General features: G+C 46.9%; 1 protein-coding gene across 3 annotated transcripts in view; it reads right to left on the reverse strand.

Annotated features, from left to right (window-relative positions):
- znf385c (zinc finger protein 385C) overlaps positions 1–15,992 on the reverse strand; it is a 399,843-nt gene that overhangs the window by 246,547 nt on the left and 137,304 nt on the right. The gene's annotated exons all lie outside the window — the stretch shown is intronic.

A 15,992-nucleotide genomic window follows, 5' to 3' on the forward strand; every position in this document is an offset into this window, starting at 1 on the left:
CGCCTTGAACTTGAAATGCTTTTTATAAACAAGGTGGTGAAAAATGAATCAATGTGAAAACATATTTTCTATATTAATATTTAATATAGATATCTATTATTCTGCAGTTTGTCGTGGGATATCTAAATAATAATAAAGGATGAGAGGGGACCTCATTGAAACGTATCAAGTAGTGAAAGGCCTGGATAGAGTGGATGTGGAGAGGATGTTTCCTCTAGTGGGAGAACCCAGAACCAAAGGGCACAGCCTCAGAATAAAAGGACGTACCTTTAGAAGGGAGACGAGGAGGAATTTCTTTATTCAGAGTGTGGTGAATCTGTGGAATTCATTGCCACAGAAGGCTGTGGAGGCCAAGTCAGTGGATATTTTCATTGCAGTGATTGACAGATTCTTGATTAGTGCGATTGTCAGGGGGTATGGGGAAAGATAGATCAGCCATGATTGATTGACGTAGTATTGATGGGCTGAATGGCCTAATTCTGTTCCTATAACTTATGAACTTTTGAACATAATGAAATATTTTGGTCCTCTAAACAAATGCTAAATATTTCATATAGATTGAATTCTGATATGATTGAAAATAGAACATAGAACTGTACAGTACAGGAAGCAGCCCCATCGGCCCTCAATGTCATGCCGACAATGATGCCAGGTTAAACAGGTCTCCTCTGCCTGCACGATATCCATATTCTTCCATATCAAGGCGTCTATCCAAAAAATACATTTAGTAACATTGCCAGAGATAAAATGGAAGAACATAGAGGCAAAGGGTGATTGGATCATCAATGCCTTCCCCCGTCCGAGTCTATGTAAATTGACCCTGGTGTGTGTAGGATAGTGTTAGTGTGCAGGGATCGCTGGGCGGTGCAGACACAGTGGGCCAAAGAGCCATTTTCCATGCTCTATCTAAACGAAACAAATTTATTTTCCTGTTTCAGAACATGTTACATAGATTAATACAGCACGGGAACAGGCCCTTCATCCCACAATGTCTGTGCCAAATATAATGCTAATTAAATTAAACTAATCTCCCCTGCCAGGTATGTGTTCCATATCCCTCCATTCCCTACATGTTCACGTACCTATCTAAACGCCTCTTACTGCCATCAGCATTTTAGCAACAATATAAATGGAATATATCTGACAGACACTTTTTTTAAAGCTTGTTTTGATGCTTTAAAAAAAAATCTTCAGTAAAATAAATATCTTATGAGCAGGATCTGTAAAAATAACTTCCTATTTGTCTCGCTAATTACATATTTCTATTTAATAGGATATAAATCTTCTGGGCATTTGTAGAGCATTCTTTAATTTAGTGTGAATGGGTAAGGTAATTAATATGTAAACATGCTGGGCATTTTTTTTCAAAGAGTAATTGATAAAATAACAAGCTAGAAATTACATTCACAAACACATTCACAGCACCAGATCCCAGTGGAATAGAAGCTTGTGCGATGCTGCAATTGGCTAATGATAGATCAACAGAAAACAAATCGATCTTCAATGTCAGTGCTTCATTGAAAGCTGTGGTTTGTGCCTGAACGGTTGCAGAACAAGAGTGGAATCAGGCTAGGAGGGGAGTTGAGGGACGCAAGATTGGATGGATGAAATGACAGAGGGAGGGGTTGCGCCAGGAGAGGCAGAGAAGATCAATGAACAAAATTCAAAGGTTTAGGGCGACGAGATACAACTGCATCGAATTACGACGAGTCATAAGGAACTGCAGATGCTGGAATCTTGAGTAAAACACAAAGTGCTGGAGTATCTCAGCAGATCAGGTTCAGTGGAAGGAAGGGATGGGCAACATTTCGGGTTGGGATCCTTCTCCAGACCCGAAACGTCACCTATCCATTAGAATCCTTCTTCATCTTCTGTTTGGGCATCTTGCAGTATTCTAGTCCTTTAGAGATATAGCGTGGAAACAGGCCCTTCGGCCCACCAAGTCCGTGCCGACCAGTGATCACCCTGTCCACTACCGCTATACTACACACCAGGACCAATTTACCAAAACCAATTAACCTACAGATCTGTACATCTTTGGAGTGTGGGATGAAACTAGAACACCCGGAGAAAACCTATGTGGTCACAGGGAGAATGTACAAATTCCATACAGACAGCGCCCGTGGCCAGGATCGAACCCGGATCTCTGGTGCTCTAAGGCAGTAACACTACCGCCGCCCCTAGAGTTAATATTGAATTCTACAACTCCAGATAACTTGATTTCCATCTATACAAGCTATGATTCTGTTTGTAGTGTATACAATGATCTTGTCATTCATTATACAAATTTTCCCCTTTTTTTTTCCGGGTGTTCTTTTCCCTGGGGTAGAGGACGTTCCCAGCCTGAGTTGTTGGGCGAGGCTTCCTGCTCTGCGTCTCACAACCTCCACATACTTCCATGTTCTCACTCTCTAACTGCTCCCATTCACTCATTGACTAGATAACCATGTTTACAGCTTGGTCATCCCAGTTTTAAACAGTCAGAGACATCTCCCTCCACCCCCACCCTTCTTCCTGCTTAGCAAGCTTCTTTTATCCCTGTCCCCAAACTGAAGAAGAATCTTTGTCCTGAAACGTCACCCATTCCTTCTCTCCAGAGATGCTGCCTGTCTCACTGAGTTCCTCCAGCAGTTTGTGTCCATCTTTGAGCTGAAACGTTGACTCAGTTTCTCTTCCCACTGCCCTGCAGAGTATTTCCAGCATTTTGTGTTTTTATTTAAGATTTCCAACGTCTGCAGTTCCTTCGGCAAAACACAGACTGCTGGAGTGAGTTAGGCAGCATCTCTGGAAAGAATGGATGGACGGCATTTTGAGTCGGGAATTTTCTTTGGCCTGAATAGGGTCCCAACCCGAAACGGCAACTATCTATTCACTCCACATCTGCTGCCTGAAACAATGAGTTATTCCAGCACTTTGTCTTTTGCTCAAAATTCCACCATCTGCAGTTCCCTGTGTCTCCATTAATCTCCAGTTCTTTGTTAATTTTCAAGGACAATTAGTGCATAGAAGAATGACAGAGCTAGTAGGGCAGATATATAGAAAGTAGGGAACTACTTATTGAATAGCAAATATATATGTGGGTGGAAAGGATTGGACCATATGGGAAAGTGGTTGCCGTGGACAGGTCGGGGGTGGCAGGTCGGGGAGACAGGTCTGGGTGACAGGTCAGGGGTGGCAGGTCGGGAGTGGCAGGTCGGGGGTGGCAGGTCGGGGGTGGCAGGTCGGGGGTGGCAGGTCAGCGGTGGCAGGTCGGGGCTAGATGAGATGCTTTCACTTGCGCTATTATTTTCAGGTTGATGGGTACGTGTCACGTTCGACTTCTCATGTGTGAAGTCGGACTTCTTCATTACTTTCAACATTTCAAATTGAATTTTGACTTTCACATTTTAATTGGGAGGTGGTGTGAATTCTGCAGAACACCGGACCTGCCACGTATCATTAGGGAGCCTAATTTCACACTGACAGACTCACCTACACGTGCATGCCTAATTGAAACAAGCAGTAGCTTTTCATGATCGCCTCATGATGAGCTACCTCAGCTGCCCTCACACGTTGCCCGTGGGGCGTACGTCAACTCCCAGCGCAGTCGTTCCCGGGGAGTCTGACCCCCTGATGTTCGGCACGGCCCCTCTCCGAGCACTAGTTGCTGGCCACCCTCACAGCACAGTCCACACGGCAGTAAGGCCTTGCCTTCAGGCTTCCATAGTTGTCACTGAGATTTAACTTTAACACTCAAAATCCAAAAATCTATTGAACGAACGTAGCAAGTTTTTTTTTTAAACTAAATGAAACGTGAAAGAATACATTCAGAAATAAGTAAATATGTTGATACTAGAACCATAGAGTCATACAGCATGGAAACAGACCCTTCAGCCAAGCCAGTCCATGCTGATCAAGATGCCCCATCTAAGCTCATCCTGTTTGCCCATTTTAGCCCCATATGGCTCTAAATCTTTCCTGTCCATGTACCTGTCTAAAGGGGCTGTCCCACTCTACGAGCTCTCCCTAGTTTAAAAAAAAATCAAACTCATGGTAGGCACATAGAATGTACGGAGCGGGTACGTCGGTGCTCGGGACATCTCTTAGCGGCTTGTAACGCCTATGGCAGGTACTCTGGAAACGCGGTAAGCTCGGGAAGGCTCGTGAAGATTTTTCAACATGTTGAAAAATGTCCACGAGAGCCCCGAGTACCTACGAGCAGCTATTACCGTAATTCTCCGAGTTCGATCCAGGGGAAACTCGGGAGAACTCTTGAATTAGCTCGTACAGTGGGACAGCCCCATAAGTGTCTTTTAAACGTTGTTATAGTCCCTTATTAGTTTTTATGAAGGTGAGAGGGGGGAAAGTTTAATGGAGATGTGCTGGGCAAGACTTTTTTTACAGACATTGGTGGTGGCCTGGGTTGGTGCTGGAGGCAATAGTGGCGATTCAGAGGCTTTGAGATAGGCACATGGAAGTGGAAGTAACAGAGGGATATGGATCATGTACAGGCAGATGAGATCAGTTTAACTTGGCATCATGTTTGGCACAAATGGTGTGTGGGCCGAAGGGCCTATTCCTGTGCTGCACTGTACTGTTCCATGCTCCATGTTCTATGTTCTAGTTCAGCCTGACATCATGTTCGGCATGGACATTGTGGGCCAAAGGGCGGTAAGGTTCTGTGTTCTATGCCCTTATGAGGCATAGAGTGAAACAGCATGAAAACAGGCCCTTCGGCCCAACTTGCCCCCACCGGCCACCATGTCCCACCTACACTGGTCCCACCTGCCTGGATTTGGCCCATATCCCTGCAAACCTGTGGTTGGCTCTCTGGAAGGGAAGGATGCATCTCTGACTGATCTGAGGGGATCTGCCAGCTTTTTGAATAGAAAACTGTCCCTAATGGGTTATTAAAGCTTCAAATCCCACCTCTTACTCTAAATGTAGACTGTGATATGGGGAAAAACTGAGAAAGGGATTGCACAAAATATTTGAACAAAATGTTCATGTTATTCATTTTGTTCATGTTTGAACAAAATGAATAACAAACAGCTCCATATTTTGTCGAGCTTAATAGGTTTGTTTTAAGCGACCAAAACTAACATTCAAAAGCCAGAGGATAAGTTATGCCTTTTTCAATTTTGAAATATGTTTCTCTTTGATCCTGATCATTTCCATTCTTCTTTAAAAATCACTCTTTTGCTCCATAATCCCGACCGTATGTATATCTACAGAGAATGTGTTGTATCACTGGTGGCATTCAAAGGGACTGCTGCATTTACAAGTATTTCTCAACACTTCAAAGGCCTCAATTCCTTTTTGAAAACCTTTCACATGATAAATCTGATGGCAATTGATGTGAACTGGATAGATACAAATATATTTTCCAGTAGCCATTCAGAGCAGATAATTCTGTTTCAGACATTATCAGATAAAGCAGGCATCACAAAACCGAATCTTCTACAGATATCATGAATTTTACAGGACAGAAAGTGGTCATTGGGCCTGACATCTGTCTGCAGTGTTTATGTTCCGTCCGAGCTCCCTCCTTGTCATCAGGATGTTCCAATCACTTTCCCACATATACTTATTCACCCTCACTCCAACTATGTTAAATGCTGCAACCATTATGAGGGCTGATCATCCTGCAGCGGGCCGCCCTTGTGGAGGGTGTATAGTGTTAAAAGGCCGAAACACCCAGTGATGCAAGGGTACACTACTGATGATGTGTCCTGTGCCCAACTGTCCTGAAGGTTACCCAGGCCAAGATATACGTATCCCCCCGCCCCCCACCGATGTTGAGCGTCTACCACTCTCAACAATCAACGAATGTCGTGAAATGCTCCCCACCTATTGGCACAAGGGACTTCTTACCATCTTGTCCTGTGTATTTGATTCATTAAATTGATAACGAAACGCCGCATGGAAACAGGCCCTTCGGCCTCCAGAGTCGAGCACCCATTTTTACACAAGTCTTACCCCTTGCCATTTTATTCTCCCCAGATCCCAACACCCCCTTTACCCCCGTATTCATACACCGGGGGAAACTTGCAGGTGCTATTTAACCTGCCCGTCTTTGCGTCTTTTGAAAGGTGGGAAGAAACCAGAACACGTACAGGCAAACCGGCAGGCAGCAAGGAGAATATGCAGAAACTGCGCTGGAGCTCAGGGTTGATGCTGTGAGACAGGAAGACTATGTCACCAGAGAGAGGGTGGGGGGAGAGGGACACAGAGGGGAGGGAGTAATGGGGGGAGGGGATGATGGGGGGGAGCGGGTGAAAAAGAGGAAGGGGGGGGGAGAGGAGAAAGGGGGTGAGGGGAGGGGGGAAAGGGGGGGAGGGGAGGGGGCAGAGGGGAGAGGGGAGAAGGGGGGAAGGGGGAGAGGGATGAGGGGTGGGGGCAGAGGGGAGAGGCTGGGATTAGAAGGGGACAGAAGGGAGATGAGGGAGAGAGGGGAAGAGGTGGAGAGGGGAGGAGTGAGAGGAGGAGGGAGGAGGAGAGAGGTGGGAAACCTGGGGGTGGGGGCTGGGGGGGGAGAGAGAAATGTGGGTCGACCCAAAAAATCTCCCTTTTCTTCTCTCCAGAGATGCTGCCTGTCTCAGCATTTTGTGTCTTTCTTCGGTTTAAACTAGCATCTGCAGTTCCTTCCTACTCATAGAAACATAGAAACATAGAAATTAGGTGCAGGAGTAGGCCATTCGGCCCTTCGAGCCTGCACCGCCATTCAATATGATCATGGCTGATCATCCAACTCAGTATCCCGTACCTGCCTTCTCTCCATACCCTCTGATCCCCTTAGCCACAAGGGCCACATCTAACTCCCTCTTAAATATAGCCAATGAACTGGCCTCGACTACCCTCTGTGGCAGAGAGTTCCAGAGATTCACCACTCTCTGTGTGAAAAAAGTTCTTCTCATCTCGGTTTTAAAGGATTTCCCCCTTATCCTTAAGCTGTGACCCCTTGTCCTGGGCTTCCCCAACATCGGGAGCAATCTTCCTGCATCTAGCCTGTCCAACCCCTTAAGAATTTTGTAAGTTTCTATAAGATCCCCTCTCAATCTCCTAAATTCTAGAGAATATAAACCAAGTCTATCCAGTCTTTCTTCATAAGACAGTCCTGACATCCCAGGAATCAGTCTGGTGAACCTTCTCTGCACTCCCTCTATGGCAATAATGTCCTTCCTCAGATTTGGAGACCAAAACTGTACGCAATACTCCAGGTGTGGTCTCACCAAGACCCTGTACAACTGCAGTAGAACCTCCCTGCTCCTATACTCAAATCCTTTTGCTATGAAAGCTAACATACCATTCGCTTTCTTCACTGCCTGCTGCACCTGCATGCCCACTTTCAATGACTGGTGTACCATGACACCCAGGTCTCGCTGCATCTCCCCTTTTCCTAGTCGGCCACCATTTAGATAATAGTCATACGAGGTGGTGCTTCCTTCCTTCAAAGAATGAACGGTGAAAAGATTTTTTTGTACTCCAAACCTTCAACAATTTTTGCCTCTGTCTTGCACTGATAGGTTGTGTAATTCCAGTCTACAGCATTGGCTTCCAGCCGTACCCATATAATATGTCTACACTGCAACACTGCTCCTGGACTTTGTACCACGATCATCGATCTGTTGAGACCACATTCATTCCACCTGCCACAGCTGGCAACGACTGCTCCCTCGTTTCCTTTGCCACTCTGTACAGCAGGGCGATAACAGGCATCTGCTTGTGGGCATGCCCTGCAAATAGCTGGTAATGAAGTAATATCAGTCCCGGTGGAGACCTCACATTTGAAATCAAAATATCTGAAAACTTGTGACCAATTGAACAATTTTGGAATCCGAAATTGCCGTAAACTCTATTATTGTAAACAAATGTCAAAGGGAAAATTGAGAAAACTGTCATGCACAACCATGTCCATCGGCACCAGAATATTGGTCTCATACGTCTCATTGCTGTTGGCGAGAATCGGCCAGCAATAAAATCCCAGCTGTCCCTGCCCATACACCAATTAATGCGCATCAAAGTGATACACAGTATCTGGGAAATACTTTGCTTGATGATAAGTCTCCACATAAATGTAAATTGTTCTTTAAAGATTAAATAATTATAGGAAGTTTAGATGTGAAATGAGCACAATTGCCCTGGTGATAGGTTTATGGTCTGGCGTTATGGTCTTTACTGCAATGTTTCTGCAGGTTACCTCTGAAATGATTCTGATGCTTTGTACGTCTGCTGTGAGGACATATCTGGTGATTATTTCTCTAATTTCCTATTGGTGACATGGTGGCGCAGAGATAGAGTTGCTGCCTTACAGTGCCAGGTTCGATCCTGACTACGGGTGCTGTCTGTATGGACTTTGTACATTGTACCTTTCCCCAGGTGCTCTGGTTTCCTCTTACACTCCAAAGACTCCAGGTTTGTGGGCTAATTGGCCTGGTAAAATTGTAAATTATCCCTAGTGTGTGTAGGATCGTGTTAGTGTGCGGGGATCGCTGGTCGGCAAGGAATCGGTGGGCAGAAGGACCGGTTTCTGAGCTGTATCTTTAAACTAAACTATTGAAAGTAATCTTTGATGATTGGTCCTCGCCAATAAGACAGAAACTGATATTCTGTTTGGAATAAAATATCAACAATTATGCCTCAAGATGGCACCACTGAACTACATTCAAATATTCTTAGAGATAAGAGCAAATGCATTCTGAGAATGTAGTGCCCTGGGAAAAAAAAACTCTCATTATTTTAATAATAGCCATTAAGAGAAAGATTATGAAACAAATTTGAATCTCGCTTATCCTAGGAACGAGAAAGCAATCACCCAGGGAAATACAGAACGATCAAATGATGCATTACAACTCTAATTATGAGAAATGGCTTATTTATAGAATTATCTGGCTTTGAAGAATTTGTAACTTCATTTCAACTCTCGATCAAAACTGATCGAAGGCTTGCATTTTGTCTGAATCACAATCCAATAATGTAGATGAGCCAGTGCCTAACTGAAAGCAATTTTTTATTAAAGCTTTATTACAGACACAGGTCCATATAACACATCAAACAGAAAAAAAGAAGATACAAAAATACATTAAAAAAATTGCATATTAGCCTATAAAATATACAAGCTATTGCACCAATGCAGTCTTAGCCTAGAAGTGAATCTATAGCAGCTTTTCAGAGGGCTGACTAGGGCTTCAATTATATGGTTCTCTGACTTGTCCAGACAACACATAAAACTAAACATGTATACTTTGATCACATGTTGTAAACATAGATTTGCCATGGCGTTTGTCAGCCAGAAGATCAAGGTTAATATATATAGAATCTTCAAGCTGCTTTCCAGTTTAGCGGTTCACAAGGAGGTTCCCAACCTTATTGTGCAGCTTCATGAGGGTATCTTAACTGGCATGGAATTAGGGTGGCACGGTGGCGCTGCAGTAGGGTTGCTGCCCTACAGCGCCAGAGACCCGGGTTCGATTCTGACTACCAGTCCTGTCTGTACGGCGTTTGTACATGCTCCCCGAGACCACATGGGGTTTTTCTGGGTGATCTGCTTTCCTCCCACACTCCAAAAACGTGCAGGTTTGTAGGTTAATTGGCTGGTAAAATTGTAAATGATCCCTAGTGGTAGGATAGTGTTAGAGTGCGGGGAATGGCACAGACTCGTTGGGCCAAATGGCTTGTTTCTGCGTTGTATCTCTAAAGTCTACAGTCTAAATTAGGGTTAAGGGAATAAATAATTTAGGAGGAGCAAAGAGGCCCTGATATTTACAGGGAAAGGATTTCTGTGCCAGACAGGTGTCTTTGAGCATGCGTTTTAATCCTGGTGTGTACCTTAAAGAGACTGGTTCCTCATCTGGAACGCAATTGTGTTGATAGCTTGGGCTTGCCATTGGCAAGGAATTGGTGTGGGTGGGTGGGAAGCAGAAATGGGGGATTGGGAGTGATTAGAGGCAGAGAAAGAGATTTGAGGGGTGGGTGGGAATGGGAAAGGGGCATATAGATTGGTATTTTAAGGCAAATGATTGCAAAGGTAAGGAGATATGGGTTGGCAGATATGGGAAGATGGCAGGACCGGGGTTTGCGTACAAGTGGAGCTGTGAAAGGCATTTACTTGGTTGATCAAGTCGCTGTGTTTCCCGAGGATCAGGACACCCAGTCAAACCTGGTTAAAAATAAAGCCAATGTTTATAAAGGTCGCAATGACCAACCTAACTCTTGAGAGGTCCTTCACATCATGCCCACTTCAAATGAAAATAATGACCAGCTATAGGCTTGAGTCGTGTTGGATTCCTGCTTTGGATTTCAAACGTCTGAACCACCCACACAATCCAAACATTCCCAGAGTTAGATCCGGAGAGACAGGCATAAGGGCAAGATTGTATTGTACTGCATGGACTTGGGGAGCAGTGTCCTATTGTGGTTTATTGCGAGACACAAAGCTGACTGTGTGCATCAACAGTTTAGTCACGCACTTGGAGGTCAGTAATAAGGTCTAAACCCAAAGCAAACTGCAAAGTGGAGTTCAATAACAGTGCTAAATGCACAGGCGTAAAAAAATATTGCATGGAAATCAATGGAAGAAAATTTGTGGTGGTGCATCCGATTCATTATACCTTGATTGGATGATCTCTGGGATGTGCAGGAGAGTTTTCCACACAGACCAACATCAAATCTTGTTGCACCTATGTGCAATGACCATAAAATATATTATTATCATTATTATTATTATTAAAAGATGCTGAGCTGAAGCAGTCACAATGCAGGGTCAGCAAACAGCTGTCTGGTCGGAGGGGACGATGGACAAGTGATGCTCTCTTTGCTAGAATGAACAAGATAAAGAGGCGCTTCAAAGAGATGGGTAAAGATGTGAAGAGACAGAATCAGACTACCTCCTAACTACTCACAAAAGTTGAGCATTTGTGTCAAGGAGATCTCAAAATGTTTACCTGGGAGACTGTGGATGAGAAGTTGGCCTAAGTTTATAGGGGAGTTTATGTGTGTGTGTGGGTGTGAGAGTGTGCATGAGAGTGTATGCATGAGATTGTGCGTGAGATTGTGTGTGTGTGTGTGTGTGTGAGAGAGAGAGCCAAAAATGGACTTTGAGATGGAACGACTGGGTCAGCAAACTGAAGGAACAGAGCTCAAACTCCCATAGTCCACTTCAGTTATCATTTTTATAACTTCTATACAATGTAGGGAAATTCAGCTGCAAGACTAAGGGGCAGAAATTCTGCAATGTAAAATGCAACGTCTTTTCCCAAGGCAGAAGTCAAGGGCTGGACTCGGATGGGGCAGCTGCATAAACGATTGAGTAGACCGTTACATGCTCTCCCACACTAACCACTGAGAACCTCAGTGCCCAGGTCCCTGTCCTGCCCACTCCCAGACCAGTGGCCCAGTGCCCTGCTCACTGCCAGGCCTAATCTCAGACCAGAGGCCCAGTGCCCTGCCTGTCCTGCCCACTCCCAGACCAGTGGCCCAGTGCCCTGCTCACTGCCAGGCCTAATCTCAGACCAGAGGCCCAGTGCCCTGCCTGTCCTGCCCACTCCCAGACTGGTGGCCCAGTGCCCTGCTCACTGCCAGGCCTAATCTCAGACCAGGGGCCCAGTGCCCTGCCTGTCCTGCCCACTCCCAGACCAGTGGCCCAGTGCCCTGCTCACTGCCAGGCCTAATCTCAGACCAGAGGCCCAGTGCCCTGCCTGTCCTGCCCACTCCCAGACTGGTGGCCCAGTGCCCTGCTCACTGCCAGGCCTAATCTCAGACCAGAGGCCCAGTGCCCTGCCTGTCCTGCCCACTCCCAGACCAGAGGCCCAGTGCCCTGCTCACTGCCAGGCCTAATCTCAGACCAGAGGCCCAGTGCCCTGCCTGTCCTGCCCACTCCCAGACTGGTGGCCCAGTGCCCTGCTCACTGCCAGGCCTAATCTCAGACCAGAGGCCCAGTGCCCTGCCTGTCCTCCCCACTCCCAGACTGGTGGCCCATTGCCCTGCTCACTGCCAGGCCTAATCTCAGACCAGAGGCCCAGTGCCCTGCCTGTCCTGCCCACTCCCAGACTGGTGGCCCAGTGCCCTGCTCACTGCCAGGCCTAATCTCAGACCAGAGGCCCAGTGCCCTGCCTGTCCTCCCCACTCCCAGACTGGTGGCCCAGTGCCCTGCTCACTGCCAGCCCTACTACCGAGCCAGAGTCCTAATATTCTACCCAATGTGAGTACAATTTACCATTCTTTTAACATGGATTTTAAATCCTGTTCCACAGCGTGCAATAAATTGTAAAAAAACATCTTAATAGCCCTGAATTAACAGTGTACGTAAAACAAAGCATTGCTCAGAAAATGCCCATTAATTTAATTAGAGCAATTAAGGAAAATAAGACGAGTTACTTTGAAGAGAGTGCCTTTGCGGTGGGTGGTAAATCACTGATCATTCTAGATTAATTGCGATCATTCACTGAGAGCTGCTGCATGCAGCGATATGGCAGAAGCATTGTAATGGCAACACCTCTGTGGAGATGTGTAGGACGCAACTGCAGGTGCTGGTTTACACCAAAGATAGATATAAAATGCTAGTTACTCAGAGGGACAGGCAGATTCTCTGGAGAGAAGGAATGGGTGACATTTCGGGTCGAGACCCTTCCCCATTCCTTCACTCCAGAGATGCTGACTGTTCCGCTGAGTTACTCCAGCATTTCGTGTCCGTGAAGTGGCAGGAACTGCTTCCAGCAACAAACGTGCTGCAAACGCTCAAATGGCCGGGCAGCAGCTGTAAAGGGTGAAGACTCTGGTTTAGATTTTAGGTCCTAGCCTCTCCATTCGGTTTTTCTTGGATTTGCACACGAATTGTTCATTCACTACATCGTAACATTTGGGGACGGCAACTTGACAATGCAAGTAGATGTTTGGCATGGCAATAATTATTGAATTAACCCCACGGGGCCAGAATATAAAACTACCTGAAAGGTTCCTGCAGGTAGGAAGTTATATCCAGCAGAAAGCAAAATTAAATTTTACAAAAGGTTTTGAGTTGAGTTTAGTTTATGGAGGTCGTCAACACAGCGAAAAGCTTTTGTTCCGAGCTCTCCAGTCAGCGGAAAGACAATGATTACAATCGAGCCATCCACAGTGTGCGAATACACGATAAGAGGAATAATATGAATAAGGTAGACAAAAATGCTGGAGAAACTCAGCGGGTGCAGCAGCATCTATGGAGCGAAGGAAATAGGCGACGTTGCCTATTTCCTTCGCTCCATGCAAAGAGTTGAACAATCTCCACTATAGGAAATAGGCAACGTTTCGGGCCGAAACCCGGAAGGGTTTCGGCCCGAAACGTTGCCTATTTCCTTCGCTCCATAGATGCGGCTGCACCCGCTGAGTTCCTCCAGCATTTTTGTGTACCTTCAATTTTCCAGCATCTGCAGTTCCTTCTTAAACATAATATGAATAAGGTTTAGTGTAAGATAAGGTCCAGTAAATTCCAATCAAAGATAGTCTGAGGGTCTCCAATGAGGTAGATAGTAGCTCAGATCCGCTCTCTAGTTGTTGGTAGGATGGTCCAGTTAGCTGGGAAGAATCTGGAAGTGTGCGTTTTCACACTTCTATACCTTTTGCCCAAATTTTCTTATTTTCGCTCTGGATTCTCTCCACCCCCTCCATGCCCCCCCCCCCCCCCCTCCCCCCACCACCACCCACCCTTCATTTCTGATTCGGCCGAAATTCATTCACATTCGCTCTCAATTCTTGTTTCTTAAATCTATTAAGATGATTAAAGTAGGGTCTCGACCCGAAACGTCACCCAATCTTTCTCTCCAGAAATGCTGCCTGTCCCGCTGAGTTAGTCCAGCGTTTTGTGTCTATCTTCGAGATGATAGACTGCTGGCTCTACCATACACTGAGGATCAAGACCTCCTTTAGCCTTGTTGCATCATTATGCTTGCCCATTCCAGCTAATTACAGCACTAAAGCGTGGTGCTGAAGTGCACAAGAGTAATAATTCCATTCACTGCGAGATGCCCTTATCCACTCACCTCCAGCCTCTTATTAGAGTTACCTATCACTCCTACTCTTTTTTCTATTCTGGCCGGTGGGGTTAATTAATAATTATTTCCATGTCAAAATATCTACGTGCATTGTCTAGTTGTCTACTGTATGTTTCAAGCATTTACTTCTTTCATTCAACCTTCCAGTATTGGCAATATTTGCATTAAAGTAAAAATAAATATAAAACCCTGCAAGCATTCAGCAGTTGCTGCAGCGTGTCTCCAATTGCCTGTCACTCTCTCCCTCCATCACACTGATGGAGTTCTGGTTGTGGCCTCCTGCACTATTCTATGGAGACCAATGCGATTTAAAATGAATGCGGAAAATCCTGGAAGCACTCGGAAAGGCAGGCAGTGTTTATGGAAAGAGGAACTTCATGTTTCAGGTCAACTCTCTTGGAACAGGGAAAGAGGGAAAACAGTGCACCATGAAGATGGACTGGATGGAAGGAATTGTCGAGCTTGCGATGGGCTGGACATGCATGGGAGTGGAGCAGTGGTGGTGGGGGGGGGGGGAACGGGAGAGAGGGACGGGAGAGGGGATGGGGAGAGAGGGAGGGGGAGAGGGGGAGGGAGGGGAGAGGGGGGAGGGAGGGGAGAGGGGGGGAGGGAGGGGGACGTGGGGGAGGAGGGAGGGAGGGGAGTGGGGGAGGAAGGAGGGAGGGGAGTGGGGGGAGGAGGGAGGAAGGGGAGTGGGGAGGGAGGGGAGTGGGGAGGGAGGGGAGTGGGGAGAGAGGGGAGCGGGAAAGGGGGGAGAGAGGGAGTGGGGAAGGGGAGCAGGGGTGGGTGGAGGGAGGGGAGAGGGAGTGGGAGGGGAGCGGGGAGGGAGGGGAGCGGGGAGGAGGGGAGCGGGGAGGGAGGGGAGCGGGGAGGGAGGGGAGCGGGGAGGGAGGGGAGCAGGGGAGGGGAGCGGGGGAGGTAAGGGAGCGGGGGAGGAAGGAGGGAGGGGAGCGGGGGAGGGAAGGGAGTGGGGAGGGAGGGGAGTGGGAGGGAGGGGAGCGGGGAGAGAGGGGAGCGGGAGGGGGGAGTGGGCGGAGCAGGGGAGGGAGGGGAGGGAGGGGAAAGGATGCGGGGGAAGCTGGGGGGAAGGGAAGGATGTTGGGGGAAAGAGCGGAGAGATACGGGGGGGGGGGCGGGGAGGGTTAAGCACGGGTCATAGAGTCATGGGGTGTAAATAGGCCCTTCGGCCAAACTTGCCCACACCGGCCAACTAGTCTCACCTTCCTACGTTTGGTCCATATCCTTCCACACCTGTCCTATCCATGTACCTATCAAACTATTACTTAAACATTGGGATAGTCCCAACCTCAACGACCTCCTCTGGCAACTTGTTCAATACACCTCAACCACCCTTTGTGTGAAAACGTTACCCCTTAGCTTCCTATTAATTCTTTACCCCTTCACCTTAAACCTATGTCCTCTTGTCCTCGATTCCCCTACTCTGGGCAAGATATACTGTGCATCTATGCTCCTGCAGGGGTGTGGGAAGCTCCTGCAGGCTGGGTGGGTGGGGGGAGGGGGGGGGGGGAGTGCAGGAATCACAAGATTCACATCATGGAAAGAGATGAAGATCACTGCTACATTCACAGAGACGGCACAAAACCTTGTCAAGCGTTGGTGGTTCTGTGACACTGGATACGGCAGTGGAAACCTATATATTTGTGCTGACCTTTGCCTGCAAGGCCAGCGTTCACTGCCCAATGTCGAGCCCCAATGGCCCAATTGTGTCCGTGGTTAATCACCGTGTTGTGGGTCTGGGTCACAGAAAGGCCAGGAAGAGCCAGGATGGTAGATTTTCTTTCTTGCGGGAAATTAATGAAGTCGATGAGCTTTTGTCTCTTCTTCATAATTTCATGGCCTCTGCCACAGAGGTAGTCTTTTATTCCAGACTTAATTTAATTACTTACGTTGAAATTCTCCAGCTGCTTTGGGGAAATGTGAACTCGCCTTTCCAGATCAGTAAATTACCCGCCGTGCTACATACCC

This window comes from Amblyraja radiata, chromosome 16 (assembly GCF_010909765.2).
Source record: "Amblyraja radiata isolate CabotCenter1 chromosome 16, sAmbRad1.1.pri, whole genome shotgun sequence".
Taxonomy (NCBI): Eukaryota; Metazoa; Chordata; class Chondrichthyes; order Rajiformes; family Rajidae; genus Amblyraja; species Amblyraja radiata.